This window comes from Dermacentor silvarum, chromosome 1 (genome assembly GCF_013339745.2).
Source record: "Dermacentor silvarum isolate Dsil-2018 chromosome 1, BIME_Dsil_1.4, whole genome shotgun sequence".
Taxonomy (NCBI): domain Eukaryota; kingdom Metazoa; phylum Arthropoda; class Arachnida; order Ixodida; family Ixodidae; genus Dermacentor; species Dermacentor silvarum.
In genome coordinates, this window is record NC_051154.1 from 317,145,847 (window position 1) to 317,169,237 (window position 23,391).

Below are 23,391 nucleotides of genomic sequence, written 5' to 3' on the forward strand. Positions count from 1 at the left end.
TAATATAGTGCTTAAAAAGCCTGAGTATGTTAAGTGAGCAAAGGCTTTGTGAGTGTAAAAGCTGTCCATCAAGGCAGATGTGTTTTCAGGTAACACTATATCACAGTAAATACAACCTTTGTTGTAGAAAAAAGGGAAGGGTTTGAGTTCATGACTGTTCATTTATGAGCCAGGTTTTCCATCTACTTTACTTCAGCAGTTTCATTCTTTTCTTTCCAATGCAGGCACAATCCAATAATAATTGTAACCCAGTGTTCTTGACCATATTTTAATGTTTCACCAATTCAAATGTTGAACTCCCTCATTGAACACTTAAATATGAAATGAAAGTATGAAGGGAGTACTAAAAGTGAAATATCTTCATGTGGCTAGTTTCGTCAGTCAGTATACAGTCATCCTTAGTCGACTATAACTGCAGCTATGCTATTGTCTTAAATATAAGATGCTGTGTTAAATATCGGGAGATCAGTTACTCATCGACAAAAAGCTCATAAAATTAACATAGTGCTTAAAAAGCCTGAGTATGTTAAGTGAGCAAAGGCTTTGTGAGTGTAAAAGCTGTCCATCAAGGCAGATGTGTTTTCAGGTAACACTATATCACAGTAAATACAAAAGGCAAGTGGAACAGTAGAACCTCCAGATTATATTTGGTCATGGCCAGGACATTATGGGCAACAATAATGACATACTTTCAGCTGTCCACAGAGGTGACAGGGCAAGCCTTACCTTAGAAGGTTTTCCTAAAGGGCTGCCACAATAGGTTGATGCCTACTTGCATGCAATGGTTCAGCTATGTGGAAATCAGTTGTTGCCCTAATGAAGGCAAGTCCCTTTGTCCAAAGGTTGACTCCAGGCAAAGGATTCTCTTGTTCAGTCACTGTCGATCACTGTATTTCGTTAAAGTATTGTATTGAATGAAAAAATTACAAAATTGTTAAAGGGATGCATTTACAGGTCTTTCTATGTTTGTAATAACTTGCTCTACACAAAATATTGTACAGTCAGGTGTAATTTAAAACCACAATTAATTTCTGGCTAAGTGGTAATACCTTAGTTGGCCAGGCCATATTACCTGACCAATTGTGCTGACCGAGTAGCTATATCACGCACTGGATAAGCCATAAGTAGAAGGGGCATCTCAGAGTCGTTAAAGTGAGTATAAAAGAAAATATTTCGCCAATTACATTGGTTCATTCTCAACTAAGAATAAGTTATTCCGACAGGGCTGCAATTAAATAAATCGTCGATTTCGTATTACACAAGGGCGAACTATGAAGCTTTCGATGACAGCTAGGCAAAGAACTATAAACTGATCGACAACTCTGAGCATACCTAAAACATATAGAACATGCATAAGAACACTGACATGATCGCGCAAAAAGAAAGCAGAGTAGTTCTTGACTGCCACCTTTATTTCCTATACTAGTGAACATGCTTTAAGTGCATGTCGGACACGTAAAATGGGCAGCCAAAACACAACGGCTCCTGAATTTCACGGCCGGTGTAAACACCCCGTCAAAATGGTACTTGTTTAGTGCGGAAAAGACATTCCTATATAGTGCATTTTTAATGTTTGGCACTGCGCTATCAAAGAACTGCGGCACAGAGATATTATGAAGCTATTACACAATCGGCTATATTTATGCAGCCTTCGCTCCGACCAAGAACATAACCAGAAAGTAGTTCCTGCCTTTTTCACATATAACCGAAGCCACATTCAAAATGCATGTTTATCGCGCATTTTGAACACAGTAAAGCCAATTTGCAGACAACAATTATGCATTACAGCAAATAGTTGGGCTTATTAGTCGGTTTTATTGTTGTCTGCGAGTGGGTGTGTAAAAAAGGCCTGGGTGTGTAATGAGGGCGTGAACAGAGGGGAATCATGAGGGCAAAACAACGTACGGCTTAAAACACCACAACCACGCAAGAAACACCTCTCAATGGATGCCGGTACACTTATTAGATGGCTCAGTGCTCGTACTATGACCGGAGACCACGTTTACGCGCGTTTGTAATGAAGGAACTCTTACTATAGGCCCCGTGACAGTTGAACAGTGCGCCCTTTCAATCTCAGTATGCTTCACTGCACGGCAAATATGCTTCACCGCATAACATGTCTGCATTGCGGGGAAGATAATTAATGAAAATTTGTCGACCATTCTGAAATGCATACAAGACACTTGCCCACGTGTGGATGTATATGAGCTATGACTACGGTGGATTGTCGATGGCTTTGACATATTTCACATTTAGCTCCACTCCCTCTCTCTCGAAAGAGGAAGTTTAATTGCATCTGGAGAAGTCCCAGCCACAGGCTTCGCAAATTTGCTGCTCAATGTGAGATGGCAAGGAAGTGGGAAAAAAAGAAACAGAATACCAACATACACATACATGCGAGTGAGATGCACTACGACAAAATTTATTTTGTCATTCCTTTGTGGCAGGCATATGGTCAGAGAACATGTCTTTTTTAATTGCAACACTAGTCATGTGTTGTGTGGCTACTGAATTTCCAAGTACAGGCCTCCCTATTACAAAGCATCTGCAAATACAAATAAATGGTCTTTGTTCTGGTCAATACAACAGGGGGATATATATATGGCATGCTGAACCAATAATTCTAAATAAAACCCTCTTGAGCGCATGACCATTAACGGGACATTTAGCATTTTGAAAAGTGTGTTTTACTGCAATATCAATGTGGTTTTGCTTTCAGTGAAATCACAAGAATTGAAACACCACTGATTTAACAGTCACAGTCAATGTTGTGGCCCAATCAAAGCTAAATTCCAAATGTTGCATATGAGCACATCTACAAGGTCAGAACTTGCCGCCCCTCATGACACTATTGAATATATTCAACGGAAACCCCCCATGCAAATGGACAGAGTTCAGCCATTCCAAAACAGCTGTTGAAAGCCTGCAAGGTGACACTGTACCATGGGAATTATTAACAGTTTATTTCAACCATACCAGAAATCTAGGATCACAATTATTGGAAAAGGATGTGATGTTATTATCCAGTGGATGCCTGGTCATTGCAGCATTTTTGGCAAGCATCTTACTGATGAAGCTGCCATATCATCCCACACGATCCCGCTATATAGAATGGACACAGTCAGAGAACTTCAATGAATTGCTAATGACATCAGCTGGCTTTTTGGAAGACTCCAGAGTATTTAACCATGATTTGTGCAGGCTTGATCTATCACTGCAGCTGCAATTACGATGTCAAACCTCTCTTGGTGTGACAATACATTGCTGTGCCGCCTACGACACGGTGTAGCCTTCACAAATTCACAGTCCTTTATTAAATGTGACCACTGTAACTATGAAAAGACCATCCAGCAGCTCTTCTGGTAGTGCACCCGGCCCACTCTGACATCCAGTGTCAGCCCTTCTGGAGTGTACCCAGCCAACTGTACAGTTGACCTTTTACAGAGGCTAAGATCCTCGGTGCTTGGCCATATCAACCAAGAAAGTTATACATGCTCTAATGACTCTAAAATAAACAAATTTGAAAAGACACTTATAGGCACCCTCTGTCTTCTATCCGAGTGAACTCTCGTCTGCCTCCTTTTTTTCTTTGAACCCCTAATACTCTCTCCCCCGTGCAATGCAGCCAACTGGAGGTCTGCCTGGTTAACCTCTCTAGCATTTCTTGTTTCTTTCTCTCTCTCTCAAACATAAACCCCCATGCAGGAAAACTATATACCACACAAAATATAGTCGGCCATACCTAACTAAGATGTGACATGCTTAAACCATTCCAGGCATGTAAATGCGCCTAAGATACAAGGACGAAAGAAAGGACAAGACACACATAGTGCACGCGCTATGTGTGTCTTGTCCTTTCTTTTGTCCTTGTATCTTAGGCGCATTTACATGCCTGCAAATGAACCAAGTCGCCCAAGTAGCTACATTGCTTACTTAAACCCATTCAATTAATCTTTTGGTTAATGTATACTCAGGAGTTCGTGCGATGATTAGGCAGATTATTCTCTTGCAGAACGTCATCCGCCCAAACGCCAGAGAAAGGAGTGATGCTGATTTGGACACACAACTTTTGTTGGCACTGGAATATGTTATCTAGGCAAACTGCTGCAAGCGTTGTAAAATGGCATGCATTGAAGCTGGTGAGCAAGTGGAAGTGCATGAGCTGCAAATTCTCTGCCAATTATTTGCTTTGTCAAACATCTGTAACGAAGATGAAGAAAGGACTGCAGGCATCTGGACCATGTTCTTGCTAAGTTCGTAGCACCCGCAACTGCTGTTACTTTGGAGAACAAAATAAAGCAACCATTCTGCCACCTGAAGCAGTATTCTCACTTGTTGCCTAATCAAGGAAGGACAGAAAAAGAGGGCAGAATGCTGCCTTCCAAGCTTATTCCCAAGCAATGTAAAAACAACCTTGGAAATCAAATCAACTGCATCATTCTGGGCAGAAATAGGAGAACTAAAAGCATAAATGACGTGCAAGAGTTCAGAAATGTCTACGCCTTGGCCCTGAACATATTAACATCATATTATTGCTACAACTGAAGGAAGCTATGCCAAAAAAAGAGCAGCAAAGGAGCTGAAAAACTGCATGCCATAATTAATCGGAACAAATAGTTGCCCTTACTGATATATCGTCCTTTAAGACAGAATTGCTGATGTATCTTGATCGAATTGACACGCAGCAACCCTAACCTCGTCAATGTGCACGAAGTCGATATTTTATATTGTCTACCCCTTGATTGTAAGATTACATCTCTTGTACTTTCCTGTTTTTATTTGTAAACGCTTCATTAATATAGTTTTTTTTCTGTATTTTGTTGTTTTCATTTGTATTTGCTACTTCGTTGTACATTATGATTGTATAAAAATCCCCCCTATGTAATGACCTCTGGGCCTTTAGGGTATTGAAAAAATAAATAAATAAATAAATAAATAAATAAATAATGACATCAGCTTTTGCCGTGACTGGCAGGAATTATGTCAATATATGTACAAGCGTCAATGACCAGCAAATTAAACTCCACCAAGAAGGAAATGGACTAAACGAGACATCTGCTTCAGCTTTAACAAAGTGTTATCAGGCATTTCTGCTTTCATGGCTTCCAATATAAAATATGATCGCATAAGTAATACAATTTTGCTTATGCTGCGATGTGCTTTTTATTGTGTATATTTGCATGCTTATGTTAGTATGTGATTTTTATGTAGTTTTATAGGTGCAACAAAGCACTAAATTTTTTGTTATAGTTAGTATTGAAAGATTTAAACAATGCAGGTCGTTACTCTTATAATGTTTTATGCCAAACCAGTGGCCCAAGTTGTATATTACCTAGCTAATGCCACTAGACATGTGGTTGTGATGCCATCGTGGTCATTGCATTGTCATCCAAATCTCACACTATCTGCGCTCAAACCAGGTGGTTCACATGAAAAGATCTGGGTGTCCCAGCAGCAGCACACCCACCGGTTGTTGGTTGTCTCTGTATGACCAGCGATTCAAAAGCAAGTTTCACACGAGTGTTAATTTCAAAACACCCAACAGCAATGTTCCACCTTTGCATAGCCTGCAAAGTACCTTGCATAACATCAATTTCCATGCTGCATAGGATTTACACACTTTTATCTCATAGTTTTCATGTAGAGCCTTTTGAACCTTTATGTGGGAAATAACGAAATGGCTTTTTATGTCCAGCTCCTCTGAAATACATGTTATTTGACAGCTTGCATGCTGAGATGTAACTTCTTAAGTCTCAAACTAGCGTCAAGAAAGCCATACACGCTATCACGATGCTCAATTTTTTTTTGCCTGGCCGGCATTCCTGCGACCCGGTCGCAGCAAACAAAAGGTGCCCAAAACGTTTGGTGCGACCCATGACGTCACGTCCGCTATAACCCATGATGTCACGTCCGTTTATTTTCATGGCGGCTGTTTTTCGGGGCCGGTCGCGTTGTGAAGCGGTCCGTATTCCGTGCCTTCTTACAGAGTAAGTAATCCATTTTTCCACTCTATATGCATATAATAAAAGGTTGGGGCTGTCAGCTGCTTGATGTGTTGCCGTTAGTTATCTTGCGCGCATATTTTGCTTCGTGACCGCGTCAAATTGCAGCCGGCCCGTGGAATAGGTCGTGGCATCCCATACAAAGCTGATCCTGTGAGTATACACCTCTGTCAGGATCGTTAGTACGTGTACAGAACTATCCCGTATTCTGCTGCAGTGAATGATGCGTGAAAAAACGAGGACGCAAGAAAATCCTGGCATGGTGAGCTGTTCCGCCAGATCGTGTTGAATCGCGTTTTTGCGCGAGATGGTCGAACAGCTTTGCTACTGCTTTTCTACAGCTTTGCTGCATTTCATTTAATCATCACCTGCATTCTTTTTAATAAGACAAATGACATTACTGCGCGAAAGAGCGTCTCGGAAGTTTCCCAACAACAGCCAATGCCGCCGTGCCTGTTGCATGCACGCTTACCAGCTACACGCTGTCCTGATGCAGTTGGAACGATTATGACGCAGTATCAGCCTGCTACTGCGGGCTGCAGGATCACGATGACAATACAATTAAAATAACTAAAGAAATTGATGCAGTAAGTGTGGTGTTCAAACGTTGCCAAGCGAGATAAGCGGACCTGCCTCGTAAGATGCGTTGAATGAATCGGCTTTCTAAAGTCAGCTTCGCCGCAGTAGACGTGTTAGGCGGTGAAGCTTACCCAAAAATTATTGCAGTGAAGCATACCAAAAGTGAAAAGGGGCCGCTATCACGGGACATGTTTATGTTCCTTAACTATGTACGCGCGCACTCGCCTTCGCCCATCACATTACGCGCGCCCAGGAGCGTAATAAGTGTATTGGCAGGTGTACTCACATATATGAAAACTGCCAAGAAAAGCTGGTTAAGGCAAGCTCTCTTGTCGAAACGTTTGCACCAGCCTGTTCGACCACTGTTATCACCGCAGTTTGTGTGTTGCGGTGAAGCATACCGATAGTGGGTAGGGGTCACGCGAATCGGGAGTGTAGGGTTTCAGCCAGCGACGAACCCTACCAGTCTCAACGTTCTAGTCTCAACAAAGCACATTTTTGCGCCAGGATGACGTTTCGACAACTTTTGTTGGCTGTTGGTGATGACACAACTCTTTTACAGATAACATTCGCTAAGCCTTTTGAAATGACAGGGAGCACTGACACCGGCCGATAATTTGACATGTCATTTCTGTCCTCTGATTTAAACAGTGCAGTCAGCTTCGCCGGTTGCATTTTTGTAGGGTAAACGCCAGTAGACAAGCAAACATTGAATACGTGGGTGAAAACAGGCACTTTGCTTTGTTGTGTACCTGTCATACTATTAAATTTTCCTTTTAAAGTGCTTACGTACATCACATCGCAAGGAGTCACTGTGTAATTAGTGGCCTTGTCATGTTAAAAAACCAGGATCTACTCAAGAGAGGTTGGGGTTAAGTACCTGTGAAATTTTTTTAGAGGGGTAGTTTTCTGAGAAGAAATCAGATGCCAGAAACAGACCTGTGGTATCCTGGGTTTGAGTATTTAACAGTGGAAAGGATACAAAATACATTATATTTCTTGTCTGAAACCAACAAGTAAGTGAAATATGTAAATTTATTAAATAGCATCCATGGAGCAACTGCAAGCTGTGCACACCTAGACCCAAAACGCGCTTCTCTTGCTCCAGTCCATGCAGGCTGTCAGCTGCTTTGTTGAAGCCTCTAGTACATTCTCAGTGGTGCAGTAATTTTTGTCTGCATTTTGCTCAAGTGTGCCCTAGACATAATTGAGTGATTCGCAGTTGCAACTGGACTGCAGCCTCAGCTTGGGAGACCAGTGGTAGGGCACATTTTGTAAAACTAAGCTACACATAGCATTACCAGTTTGAGCAGAGACCTGTTTATATATGTGTCGTCTTTAGCATCTAGATTTTTTACCATGAATTCAGAAAAATCTCCAGCACATCGTGTCCCTAGATTTGAAATGCTGTATAAGTTGTCTTCTTGTTCATTGCGGTTGCGCTTAACTTCTGTCCAAATAGGAGAGCACTTCTGCATAGCACATCAAGGACCATTCTTATTAACATGCCTTCCTTTTATTTATCTTACCTACAATCAAGAGCACACGTATATAGCACATGAATGTGCTGTGCTTGAACTTGACTTACATTGCCATGTTTAGTAGCACAGTGCTCATAGTTGGTGTTGGTTCACTCAAGCTAAGCATTACTACAACCTTTAACTGTAGGTATTATGGTGTGAGAGCAGAGAAATGGATATGCAAAGACAGTTGGGCACGTTAATACATCTTTTTGTGTGTGAAAAGGTGAAAGATACACAAAATGGGATAGAACACGTGCACTTTCATCTTTTCTCACAACAACAACAAAAAAATGTCGGAGGAATAAGGTTCCTTCACTGTGCCATAGAAACTATATGTTTGCTCTCAAATGTAATTCTGATTCGTTGGATTTGTTCTTGTGCTGTTTTTCTTGAGTGTGCTTTACTTTTTACACGTCAACGTTTCAAACTCGTTTTTATTTTTTACAGACTGAACATCCCACGTCTTGGTTTGACTACCTGGTACAGGATACTTGCAGTTGGCATGGAGTGGTGAAGCAGCATGGTGTACTTTTATTAAAAGCACAGATTTCACCAGTATAGAAGCAGTTCATCAAAAAAAAAACATGTGTGCTGAAAATAAAGTGTTCCTACCCACATTCCTCAGTGTCTAATTATGCTTGTGTCCCTGTGTTCTCTTCAGCAAAACCACTTATATGGGGAATTGATTGTGATAAGTGCTTGTGAGAGTTTTCAGGAAGAGCTTTGGACCCTTTTTACTGGTGCACAGGTAAAATGTGCACATCCTGTAAAATTGAAACACCAGGTGGAGTAGCAAACACCAATGCTTGATGTGGCATTTGTCGGGCTTGTGTGTCGGCACATTTTCCATACAACAATATACTCTAGGACAGCATGCTAGCACTACAAAGCACCCATCTTTTATGTTAGGTATAAATTACTGCAAGCTCTTTAAAGATGGTCACAAGAGAAATGCTGGCTTTAATTCAAAACTAAAGGTGAAGGAAGCTGTGCAAATGTATTGAGAAATTATGCAATCTGTGCCGTTTACTCAGTTCAGGTAACGTCCAAACGTGCCATAAGGCCTTGATAGCTGAAACCTGAGTAACAACTGGTAATGCAATTAAAGAATCTTGCTACACCTCTAAAAATGAGGCAGTGAAATGAAATTAGTGTCACAGTTCCTTTTTGTTAGGACTTCGTTTGGGTTGAATATACTGATTGTAACAACACAAAGTGGAGGGGGTGATGCACATTAGAGAAATGCTAGTCTATTTTTATATTCCGCCTTCTCTACATTCAAAGTGCAGTAAAGTTACCATGGAAAGCTACAGTGAAGCCATTGGTTGAGTCTGTATGGTGGCAATCACCAACCTAACTGCTTGGGTTTATAGTGCCTTACTTGTACATACCTGTTTAAGCGTTGAGCTATTTGAACATTGATTAAGGTAACCAACATATGAACAAGTAGTTTACTGAGTAAATTACATGGGGAAGGGCAGAAAGATAGGACAGAGCACAGGGGGTGTATTCTGCAAGTGTCAACCAAATGGACATAACCATTTCAACTGCTGCTTAAGTTCTGATTGGCTGGGCTGGGGCACACGTGAGAGGGAGACAGGTGCCCCAGTCAATCAACGTTTCAGCAACAGATGAAATGGATGTGTCCACTAGATGAATACTTTCAGAACCCCCCCCCCCCTGCAGTTCTGTCTGTGACCAACATGCCTGGTATGGCACCCTTGCTTTCAATATTCATCTTTATCAGCAAAAGTGGGAAAGAGCCACGTTTGTGCATGAAACGTTTTCCTGAGGTTGTCTGCCTTGAAGCCCGTGGTGGTAATCACAGGAAACAGGGCGGATCAAGAGTAGCACCAAAGGAGAAGCCTTTATCAAGACAAATATGGAGGGGGGTTAGTGCATGCTCAAATTTGTGAGCTCGCAAGTTTGCCAAGGCCGCGTTGTGTCGGTAGTTGATGAAGACTACATGAGAGAGAGAGAGATAAATGAGATGCGAAAGGCAGGGAGGTTAACCGGAAGGTAACTATCCATTAACATGGTCAATGAATAACCACATAGGCTAAAATTATTCAGGTACTGTTTATGAGGACTACATATTTGCTGGAAATCTCCGAAAATAATTGTGCAAGCGCAGAATAACACCCTCCACTAGTGGTGACGTCCTTGAAGGAATGAATATGTATCAGTTGTACCTGTGTGGTGAATAAAGTTACATAAAAAAACACTTGGCAATAGAAACTAATTTCAGAGTAGTACTCCAAATACATTGCCTCTTCTTTAGGACTAGATGAATGCAATTAATTATAATAATCAATTGAAAATCGAATGCCGACCACAAAAAAAAATGTTATAAATGTTTTAGCTCCTACCTGAGAGCCATGATTGTGAACAAAGCTCCAGTTGAACCATCTCTAATTTTTCATTTTCATGATTTGTGTTTAAACTACTTACCATGCCTCTTTCGACCAGACCAGACGAGCTTTCGTCAAACTCTTCACTACTTCAATGCAAATAATTAGAGGTTGGAAAATGTAAATTTTTTCTAATGGGAATAGTAAGTGTCGAATAGTCGAATACAGATGAATACATTTACAGCAGGCTTATTTATCTTGATATAATTAAGCACCGTGCTTGTACTGACTACAAAAAAAGAAAAATACTGCTAACTATCAGGGAAGATTAGGATTACTTTTAAACACAAGTTCACTAATTGTGATTTAAAAAACTGCACAAACACCTCTCAAAATCTTTAGAGCCTGGTGGCAAACAAGAGTTCTAAGAATAAATAGCTGCTGTATGACTAGCTGTAAAAAAGTACTAAATAAATGGTTGTGGCAGAAAAAAAAAACGGAAGACAAAAGCTGCAGAAGGACTATTTTGCTGTAAAGACATGTAAAAGGACAGGTTGCAAGAAAAAAATCACTGGTTATAAAAAATTTACATGCTCAGACTGTCAATAAAAATAAATGATAGACTATAATCAAAAATCAGGAGTTGTGATGTAGCCTTCAATCATGAAACCAAAAACACAGTTTGCATTACCAATTTTGTTTCTGCATTGCTTCGAAAACTTTTGTTGTTTCACTTGTGATAATTTGGGATACTTTGTTAGCAGATGGTGAACAGTAACAACTTTAACAGTCGGTTACTGCGAAGTATTTGGCTAGTTTTATTTAATAAAAAATGCTGAATAGTTGATTATTTTAGAATACGAATAGTTAGCATGTAACGTTCAATTCATATCCAAAACTTCAAATATTCTTCCACCCCTACAAATAATACTTCCTTTACCAGTGTTCATGCCAAAACCCCCCCCCCTCCCCCCTCCTTAATATGTATTCGGCATCCACCTCTACAATCCTGAGGCATACTGACAGTGGCGTAGCCAAGGGGGGGGGGGGTTTGGGGGGGTTCAAACCCCCCCCCGAAATTTTTTCCTCACCCCCCCCCCTACTTACCCGCCCTTTGTTTTCGTCGCTTCGCGCTGACATAATTCATAAAACCGGTGCTACTATCACAATTTCATTCCTGGGCGCTTCCGTTTGGTTGGTAATTTATAGCGAATCATGTCTGCATATGGAAAAAACTGTCACGCTGTTTGTCAAGGCTTTGACACTCTGTGAAGTTTTGGGCGAGAATGTTGCGGCCGCATTCTGAAGCAACAAATGTGCAACAAATGAAGCAACAAATGCGGCAGCCGCATTTTAGATGATGGCGAAAACGCTCGAGGCCCGTTTACTTAGATTTAGGTGCACGTTAAAGACCCCAGATGGTCGAAATCTCCGGTATACATTTCCGCCGCTTCCCTTCAGGTGCTGGTTAGGCCGCGCTCGCGCAGGGTCTGCGCGAGAAACGTCTCTTGTTTGCGATTGCGCCCCTACGGAAGGCTGGTAATTACTGTTGTGTTGTTGAATCACAAACCAGCAATTACGGAAGGCTGGCAGTTGCGGTTTCAGTTGTGGAATCCCAAACCAGCAATGTACACACGTAGGGGTTGATGACAGCAGTGAAATTCCACCGACTCGCAATAGAATGCACGAAACAGACAGCCGACAAGCATGAATTACTGCTGTGCGCAGTACAGCGTAAGTAAACTCTTGTTGCAGGCGCTGACAGTTCTCGTCGGAGTTCACGCGTCCTGAGAAATTGATTATGTGCACTATGTACTGAACAATACCGGAGTTCATTCCTGCATCACTAGTGCACCAATCAGTCGAGATTCTGTGAGGTACAAAGCCGCTTCCTGTTTGCACCGGCGTAAGTGAAGCAGAAATGAGTTGCACGCACTACTTAAAATGCGTACACATGCCATATCTATGCTGTGCGGTGAAATATTCTGCACAATTCTGAATCTGCCCAGGTGAAAATTTCCAACTGGGATCCAACTGGGATCAGCTGGGATGAACTGGTTCCAGCTGGAAACCAACTGGTCCCAGTTACACACCAACTGGTCCCAGTTGGAAAGCAACTGGGTAGCAACTGGTTCCAGTTGGGATCCAACTGGAACAATTTCCAGTTATACTGGGAGTGACTGGACCCAGTTGGGATCCAACTGGAACTTTGACCAGTTGTACTGGAATCAACTGGTTCCAGTAGAGAGGCAACTGGAACTTTCACCATTTGTACTGGAATCAACTGGTTCCAGTTGGATTCCAACTGGAACTTTGACCAGTTGTATCAGTAGCAACTGGAACCAACTTAAACATTGGCCAGTTGTTCTGGTAGCAACTGGTTCCAGTTTGAATCCAAATGAAACGGTGACCAGAAGTTTAAATGAAAGCAAGTAACATCCAGTAACATGCAGCAGCTAGTCCTACTTATACTGAGCAATTAAGTTTGGCAGTTTTAGCAATCCTAGCCAACATTCTAATAGAAGTCTGTAATAATTAGTCTAATACGTCAGTTTTGTATTAGTTGTATAAGTTTTGTATTAGACCAATAGAAATTTCTATTAGTCGTACTGATTTACCTATAAGACCAAGAGGCCGTGTGTATTAGACTTATTAGTCTTTTACAAGCAGTGTAGTAGACACGCGCGTGTCTACTAGTTTCTCTATTAGACTAACAGGTCCTATTGGCCTTATGCAGATTGTTGCTGGTCTGATACAACATGTACTGCTAGATTCCACAGCTCTTGTTTGCTGGTGAAAGTTAATTGACAAAAAATTAGAATAGCGGACCGTTTGCTTGCATGGAGGGGTGTTTCTAATTAATCACTGGATAATTAAAAATTCTCCTGTACAATTGTGCAGCAGATTGCGTTCGCACGTTTGCATTAGTTTCAGCACACCACCTCTCAGCGACGTACGCCTACATGGTCTAGCCAATTTTGCTTCACTGAGCCTCGTCGCGATGAGTCGAGGAAACAGCTAGTGTTTACAGCACAGCGAATACTCCCCCGCGAAAAAAAAGAAAAACGCGAACAACCAGCCGTCAGATCGCGGTGCCCGGTCAGCTTACGAACAACCATATTTGTTTGGCACTGAAGTTTCGTCAGTGTCGTATTTTCTGTTGAAGTGCGCATAAAGTAAATGTTAAACTTTTAATCTAAATTGCTAACTCGATATCGCATATAAAAGGCCGTAATATTTATTGACATCAAAGAGCAGTATCGCAGAGAAGGGAACGCGGCGGGTGGGAAGGATATAAAACTGCGACCATAGTCAGCGGTAGTTGCGCACAGCACGTGTGCAATGGCGGCCGCCATATCAAGGCGAGGCGTCACGCGAGGCGTGCGTGCGTGTTAGTGAATTAACGATGTGTTTTTAAGGAACCCGTGGTGTTAGCGCCTGCGCAATCTCATTCGTGGAGTAGTATATTTGGATAGTTTTATCTATGGCTGCTGTTGTGACTTCAAAACAACCCAAGGCAACTGTTTTACCCCTGTCCTTCGCGGCTTTGTGGATCTATCAGCGTGCATCGATGTGCAGTGTTCTCCCCGGCGCCGATTTACCATTTCGAGGTAATTATACTTCTTGTTTATGCTTCTATAGTACAGAATGAGGTGTTTTCTTCTTTTTTTATCCTGACGGTGGACGTAAGTACTTCTGAACAGTGCCGTCGGGCCGATTGCTGTGTGCGTTGCAGCAATGATCGACATGCCTGTTTCCGACAACGCTGTGCAAGATTTGTGTCTAGAGTTCTTTATATCTGCCTACTGTTTCGATGGAACACACATCTTATGTTGATTTTGTGTTCTTTATAATGGTCCTATCGTGTCACGTGGCGTCATTTTTTATTATGATAAACATTTTGAGCTAGCATATGTCACACTGTCCTAAAATTAGTTTGGTAATTGCGGAGCCACATTACTCTAATGTGGAAGCAAATATTGCCAGCTTAAACGTTTAGTGGTAGAACTAGCACCCCTTTTTCTAACTGCTTCTATATGTGTGTATTTTTGTGCCCAGGTTTTTTTAACCACTTCCTCAAAAGGACGCCCTTTGGTCGAAGTCAACGAAAAGCTCTCAATCAAGATTGCTGACCTGACGAATATCTCGAAGGAGGAATCTGTAAAAATACATGCTGTGCTAATAAATGCTTTTAGCAATTTTACCTGTTTTTCGTTATGTATCTGGAACATTACAACATTTTCTTTCACTCCAATAGACCTATTACACTAATACACTAAGAGACCTACTAGACTGTATTAGTGTCGATAACCGAATAGGCTATTAGGGTTTGTATTAGAAATTTTGCTAGGGACTTAAGCAATAATAGCTGAACTGCCTTAGTTGTATGAAATCCATCAGCAGAATACACTTTTGATAGGCTTCTGCACGGGCCAGTTGCAATTGGGACCAACTGGGATCAGTTGTAATGGGCTCCAACTGGGACCAATTACAATGGGGACCAACTGGGACCAATTGCAATGGGGACCAACTGGGACCAGTTGCAATGGGGACCAACTGGGACCAGTTGCAACAGGGACCAACTGGGAATTGTTCCATAAACCAGTTTAACTGGAACCAGTTGCATTCCCAGTTGGAAATTTTCACCTGGGTGTTGACGTAAAGGCAAATGACGGCTGCACGCTCGCACACAGCGGAAGACACAGCGGCCCATGCACTTGCCGCAGGAAATGCAACCCTCTCGTATGAGGGAGCAGGGCGACGAAAGCTTCGAAAAAAAAAAGCCTTACGCGTTTTTGCGCGTATTTAAGTTTTCTAGCGCAAAGACGCAGCGAACAAGCTATTGCTATGAGAGTAGGTATAGCCTGGTCACACGTGCATTTTCACGCGTATAGCCGTCCTTGACTTGTGAAACGCACTTCGCCCCGACGAGGACGACGCCATCTACGCTTAACGGAAATTAACAATTAATGATGTCTTCTCCGATCGCACGGGTCGTCTCAATGATGCGTTTTCGAAGACTGGTCCATTCAGTGGCGCGATGAGAGACCGTTGCTCCAAACGCCCACTGTACCTGTCGTACTTACTGTATTTACTGAGCTTACTTTACTTTTTACTTAATTTCTTCACAAGCACACGCGAGGAGGGGGGGGGGGTCCCATGTCTTTGATATACATGTAGAGTGTGTGCTTAAACTACCGACATTTATCACGTGACCTAGAGGAAAGCAGAAGCTTGCCCCCCCCCCCCCCCGGTCGGGCCGGTGCACCCCCCCGAAAAAAATTTCTGGCTACGCCCCTGCATACTGACATTATGCCGTGTGGCAACCCAAGCAAATAAAAAAAAAATCCTGAGGCATGATTAGATTTGCATTGTGTGGTAAGTACCAGTCTGCAATAGTTTGGATCTGTCGGCTGTGCTGAGTAATTGTACATCACATACTTGTAACAGTCAAGTAGTACTTCTCAAGAATCGTGTTCGAACTGCACACACTAAAACATAAGCTGGGATATTCAAAAGACAAGTACGTGTTTTGCTTGCCAATCAACGTTTAGTGTGCTCATTTATGTTAGGTGTGCTGTTAAACGAATATTGTAATTTGCTAATGCAAAGAAAAAACAAGCCAGTATCTCTTGCTTTATAAATATATGCACTGAACCAAGAAAGTAATTAACGAAGAAGAACATCAAAAATAAACACAAACATGTGTGCACTTACCGGCATAAAATAATTCTCAATGCAATATTTCATTGAGGCATGCAACTTGAATTAAAGCCAGGTCACAGGCTTTCCAAAGCATTCCCTAACTTGTATGTGTTGCTCAGCAACATTCAAGAAGCTTTCACCAGGTTGATTTTTCTTTTGAATAACTTAATAGTAAATGAAAGGGAAGCCATGAGGGTAAGTCATAGAGAAGACGGATACCTAGGTTCAATGATAAACTAAAACGCCAAAATGGAACTATTAGGCAGTCCAGAGGATCAGCAAAACTGACATAGATTGGAAAAACTGGAAAGATGCATCATGGTGTATATTTATGTTATACAGGTCCCAGTCAAGTTGAAAGATTTTTACTTTCTAATAAACTTATAAGACAATACATGACCAGCAATACTGTATAGGGAACTGAAACAATTTTAATAAAGTCATCTAGAAGTCAGGACAGAGAAGGGACTGAAGTGAGGATGCTAAAGTGGATGAAGTGGAAGCAGAATGTGAAGATACGTCTTAAAGAATGACATCCAACACGCGCATAAAGGTGGCAAAGATTGGACTCAATGTTCAAGAAGAAGTTGAAATATGACAATTTATTAGAATACATACATGAGAGGGCAGCAGCAATACAGCCGAGATAACTGTCATGCAAGAGGAAAGGATGCTAGTCTAAACATTAACAGTTGATCACAAAATGATTAAGCATGGGTGCAGGCTTATGTAGAATTCCGTATGGTATGCACGATGTGAGAGTTGAATCTCATAAAGAACCGTGGCCTTACACGCCTCAAATATAAAATGATGTGGGCTAAGATGAGTGTATAATCAAGGATAGCATCAAGAGGGGGCCTCCTCCAAAAAAGAGAACAAGAGGGAGAGAGATTTTCGACGTAACACATACAAGTCATACATATCACAATTAACTCCAACATGTCTCGGGGAAGACACAAACTGAATCTGCCAATGGTGTAGGCAAAACGGTGTGTGTGTATATATGTATATATATATATATATATATATATATATATATATACACACATATATATACACACACGTACGTACATACATACATATATTCCGGTGTGATAGGCGTAAAGTACTATATTTTTTTCATACTGTGTTACCCTTTGAACTTGGGCCATTGCTGTTTTAATATAGCAGTTGCCAACTGGCAGATAAAACGTAAATCTGCGCAACTAAGTCTACGACTGGAATATAATAATATAGCCATTTGCTGCTTGTAATTAATAACCACCTCTTTCTTTTTGCACGCAAATAGTACGCTGATATTCCCGAAAGAGCATCATACAGTAGCTTATTTGTGTTTGTTAAATAGGGCACAAAAATGCTTTACTCAAATCTGCACACTATATTTGTTTGTATGATTGATTAGTTGGTGAACTTGTCGATGAGGACTTTATATTTACTGTTGCAGCAAGATACTGGCAATGTTACATGACTGAAATGTTGCGATCTCACTCAGTATGTACATGGCCCCTTCATACATGACTGACGGCGCACTGTCAATAAATGTGTCGAAGTCAGATAATTTTATTCCATGGAGCTGGATAATCTCTTTAAAGGATGCAGAGAAGACAGGAATACCCTTTGTTGCATTGTTTAGGGAGTCCTTGTTTAATACGGAGTGATAAAATTTTGGCCTGATGTACAGTCAGTATAATGCCACATTTTTTCATAAAAGATTTAAATTACTGGCCCAAACCACATGAACAAGTTAATTACTAGCTGCAGGCATAACAAGAATTAAGGAAAAACTGCTACTTAACCATAGCTGACACAACACAGCATTGAACATGTGCGAAAAGTGCCTTTGTGCGGTCCCTTTAGTAAAGCTATGATGCGTAGCAGTACAGTACTATTATATGTATCATGTGTAGCAGTAGTGGGAGGTCTTAAATAATGAAAATGAAGCACCTAAACACTCAGCCTAATGGCATGCCAGAAGTTACAAAAGACAGATTTGTGAATTGGAGTTGTAAACATATACAAATTGTACTTGGTCACGAAGTAAGCATTCAGTGCATTTTAGTAATTGCAATCAATCAATATTAATTTCACTTAACTTCAGGAGAAGGAGTCAGTGGCACAATGTATCAGACGTTCGAAAGCGAAAAGGATACATTCAACGCAAGAACCAAGTTCAAGAGTGGAGATCAAGTTAGTGAACATGACAATAGTTGTGTCTTGCATGAGAGAGAAGGTCCTTATGGCAATTATGTTGGCATTTGCTGCAGAAACCATTATGTTACTCCATTAAGGATTACTGTGGAGCTTGAAATAAGTGATGTAGTGGTGGGTCGTAGCAGCAGGGAGGCTTGGCCTGGTGATCAAGGCCAGCAATTGCTCTGCCCGAGTGTCTCCTACGATACTATTGCGGTACGCCACCACATGCATTCTGGTCTAGAACCTTAGAGGCAATGCTGATCAGGGTGATTGACCTGTCGAATGCCGACTACAGTATGATTATGCCAGTGTGACAACGATCGTATGATTGACGATGGGATCACAATTCTTGAGTCACGACGACTGAGGCATAATGACCATGGGATGACGGCTGCATGCGTGACGACGACTGCGTGATCTACGACACAGCGTGAAGGCCGTGTCAAAGGGGTGATATTACGATGAATTCGAAATGACAACACAATGCCAACCACAGTGTGAAGACAGTAATCGGTGACGGTGAACGATGACGCGTCCGAGGACATGTCCAATTGAATGTCGGTGAGCAGTCCTTCGAATTTTGCACTGTGAGTAATGTACCATAGTGGTATGTGCTGCCCGAGCCAGCAAGCAGCAGCAAGAGCTTGCGATGCCAACGCCATATGCCACCAACGTCCTGCATGTCGACAGACCGAGGAAGTAGCAGCGGTCACCAAGGCCGGCAGGCGCGCGCAGCAGCTAAGCCAAGTGGGCTTGAGAAAGAGAGAGATACGGACCGCGCGCTGACTTGTGAGAGGGAGGATGACGTGGCGTTGAGGCGATGCCCTCTCTTCTCCCGCAATACCTGAGGCCCTAGCGAGCAGCAGGTGTTCCCTTTCGTTGGGCCCGCTCTACCCCGTCGAGGCGCGTTTGTGACGTGGCATCCCCAGCCAATGACAATTTAGATGCCGTTTCGCCGAGACGACAGATGCCGGCTTTTTCGCTCAATGGGCTATTTGATGCTTTCGCATCAATCATCGCAACAGAATAACGATGATGGCGTGTTTATGTAGAGCTCACGTACGTTCGCGCTTCGTCTGCGTGCGCTGTTTAATGCAAATTGCTTATAAGCAATGTTTGTAAGCAATTGCTTATAAGCAATTGCTTATTGCAACCGCGGCGGCTGTAGCTGCTTTGATTGGATACTTTGGTTATAAAGTACAGTAAGTCTAGTTAATGAATTTTATTGGTATATATCTGAGGTTTTATAATTTTGTTAAATCAAGAACTTCGTTAAATCGAAACAACTTGATTAGATCATGCAACATACTATAAAATGTATGCCAGAGCCAAAAGTATGTCTTTTTTGCCTACATTCGCACTAATTGTAGCAGTTGAGCATGCACTCTGCCTTCATGGGAGAAATAATTAAACATTCTTAAAAGCTATATACGTCAATGATGCTAAAATCACCAGAATTCAATTAGACCTACTATACACATATTTTGCTTTTTAATTATCGTAAATCAGGCAAGACGTTAGTTGATACTAGGTTTCCAGTGCTCATGAATGTGACAGCTAGAGTATCGAGTGGCATGTAGTGCAGCGCAGTGAAAACAAGGATACGAGAAGAAACGGAACGCAGACATAATTAGGTGCTTATGTCTGTGTTTCGTCCTTGCTTCTGCTTTCGTCCTTGTCCTTGCTTTTGCTGCAGTACACTACATGCCATTCCATGATGATCAACCAACAAGCCTACATTGCCACCCTTGTAGAGAACAGAAAATTTAATTTAATCAATATTTGAATGTGTATATATACCTTGTTGTACAGCTCCTTGAGTCATGGTGCCCACATCATTTGTGGGTGCAAATTCTTTTTGTCAATTCTGTCCAATATAGCGGCAAGAAAAAAACAAATACAGAAACTGAGCTCGGGTCAATTGATGCTGTTTACCCAGTGTTACTCCAGTTCATTCAATCAGGCTGCAGAGTACTGCTATACACATGACAGCTTTACTAAAGGGACCACACAAAGACACTTTTCCGCACATGTTCAATGCTGTGTTGTGTCAGCTATGGTGAAGTAGCAGTTTTTCCTTAATTATTGTTATGTCTGCAGCTAGTAATTAACTTGTTCATGTAGTTTGGGCAAGTAATGTAAATCTTTTATGAAAAAATGTGGCATTATACTGACTGTAGATCAGGCCAAAATTTTATCACTCCGTATTAAACAAGGACTCCCTAAACAATGCAACAAAGGGTATTCCTGTCTTCTCTGCATCCTTTAAAGAGATTATCCAGCTCCATGGAATAAAATTATCTGACTTCGACACATTTATTGACAGTGCGCCGTCAGTCATGTATGAAGGGGCCATGTACATACTGAGTGAGATCGCAACATTTCAGTCATGTAACATTGCCAGTATCTTGCTGCAACAGTAAATATAAAGTCCTCATCGACAAGTTCACCAACTAATCAATCATACAAACAAATATAGTGTGCAGATTTGAGTAAAGCATTTTTGTGCCCTATTTAACAAACACAAATAAGCTACTGTATGATGTTCTTTCGGGAATATCAGCGTACTATTTGCGTGCAAAAAGAAAGAGGTGGTTATTAATTACAAGCAGCAAATGGCTATAATATTATATTCCAGTCGTAGACTTAGTTGCGCAGATTTACGTTTTATCTGCCAGTTGGCAACTGCTATATTAAAACAGCAATGGCCCAAGTTCAAAGGGTAACACAATATGAAAAAATATAGTACTTTACGCCTATCACACCGGAATATATGTATGTATGTATGTATGTATGTATGTACGTATGTGTGTGTATATATATGTGTGTATATATATATACACACACACACACCATTTTGCCTACACCATTGGCAGATTCAGTTTGTGTCTTCCCCGAGACATGTTGGAGTTAATTGTGATACGTATGACTTGTATCTGTTACGCCGAAAATCTCTCTCCCTCTTGTTCTCTTTTTTGGAGGAGGCCCCCTCTTGATACCATCCTTGATTATACACTCATCTTAGCCCACATCATTTTATATTTGAGGCGTGTAAGGCCACGGTTCTTTACGAGATTCAACTCTCACATCGTGCATACCATACGGAATTCTACATAAGCCTGCACCCATGCTTAATCATTTTGTGATCAACTGTTAATGTTTAGACTAGCATCCTTTCCTCTTGCATGACAGTTATCTCGGCTGTATTGCTGCTGCCCTCTCATGTATGTATTCTAATAAATTGTCATATTCAACTTCTTCTTGAACATTGAGTCCAATCTTTGCCACCTTTATGCGTGTGTTGGATGTCATTCTTTAAGACGTATCTTCACATTCTGCTTCCACTTCATCCACTTTAGCATCCTCATTCAGTCCCTTCTCTGTCCTGACTTCTAGATGACTTTATTAAAATTGTTTCAGTTCCATATACAGTATTGCTGGTCATGTATTGTCTTATAAGTTTATTAGAAAGTAAAAATCTTTCAACTTGACTGGGACCTGTATAACATAAATATACACCATGATGCATCTTTCCAGTTTTTCCAATCTATGTCAGTTTTGCTGATCCTCTGGACTGCCTAATAGTTCCATTTTGGCGTTTTAGTTTATCATTGAACCTAGGTATCCGTCTTCTCTATGACTTACCCTCATGGCTTCCCTTTCATTTACTATGATAAACTGACATGTGGCTACCAGACGTGGACAGCTTGCCTCACAACACAAGCTGCTTTTGCCCTAACCTTTGTGCAAGGTGCCAGTCAGCATGGGCAAAGCAGCGAGAGCAGGGAATTATAGAAGTAAGGCAGAGGTGTGAGCAATTAAGGGAAGCCACCTCTATGAGTGTAGTGTGAGGAAAAGTATTTAGAAATGTTGGGAATTTGCAGTTTCTGTTTATTGGTCTATTAAATCTAGCTATTTCAGTTATTTCAGCGCATGCTTTGCAACTTTCAGTTGCAATGTGTTTTTCGTAAATGTTGCCACACTCAATACTAGAAGTTTGAGAACCTTTATTTCTGACTCATTTGGTTCATTCATACCTACAAGCAGTAATTTTCGCATTTTACATCAGCTATTGAATGCAATGCCCACAGTGGCGCACCGACGGGGGGGTGTCCGGTAGTTGTAACGCCCCCCTGTGGCCAAGTTACCCCCCCCCCCCCCCGACGTGTCCAGCCCCACCAGTCCAACGTGTACCTTTAGTGCTCTGTTCACATTGTCATTACAATTCAGACGGTGGCTTGTCGTCGAATTTTCCTGATTAACAAAAACACTATCATTGTCTTGTCTTTCTTCACACTTAATTACATTCACACTTAATTTACATTGAGTAAAATGCTGATGGAATACAGATCGTCATCATCCTTGGTGTAATTATAATTATAATTATTAGGCATTTTATTGGCTGTTGGATTCCTTTAGCTAAAGCAAGGCAAGTGTTTGCTCTCCCCCCCCCCCTAAAAATTCAACACCCCCCCCCCCTGGCAGAGATTCTGGGTGCGCCTCTGAGCCCAGATGTGTTCTCAGTCTGCTTCGGTAGGAGTATAGTTACTAACACAGTGAATGATCATGAATCGGTGTGTTTTTAGAAAGTGCCTTAAATATGCAGCTGTGCATAATGCTATACTCTCTTCTAGCACTGGTTTCTTGACATGTGACTTCAAAAAATGAAGTCATCTACATGACCTATTATGAGACAGAATTGTCTAAGTTATTCAAAGGAAAAATCAACCTGGTGAAAGCTTCTTGAATGTTGCTGAGCAACACATACAAGTTAGGGAATGCTTTGGAAAGCCTGTGACCTGGCTTTAATTCAAGTTGCATGCCTCAATGAAATATTGCATTGAGAATTATTTCATGCCGGTAAGTGCACACATATCTGTGTTTATTTCTGATGTTCTTCTTCGTTAATTACTTTCTTGGTTCAGTGCATATATTTATAAAGCAAGAGATACTGGCTTGTTTTTTCTTTGCATTAGCAAATTACAATATTCGTTTAACAGCGCACCTAACATAAATGAGCACACTAAACGTTGATTG

The 23,391-nt window shown here is 41.4% G+C and overlaps 1 long non-coding RNA gene across 1 annotated transcript; it reads left to right on the plus strand.

Annotated features, from left to right (window-relative positions):
- The first annotated feature begins 5,817 nt into the window (after positions 1–5,817).
- Positions 5,818–8,719, plus strand: LOC125942757 (uncharacterized). Its single transcript, XR_007465337.1, has 2 exons — positions 5,818–5,987; positions 8,552–8,719. It is a non-coding gene; the product is annotated as an uncharacterized LOC125942757 (long non-coding RNA).
- Positions 8,720–23,391: the final 14,672 nt, after the last annotated feature.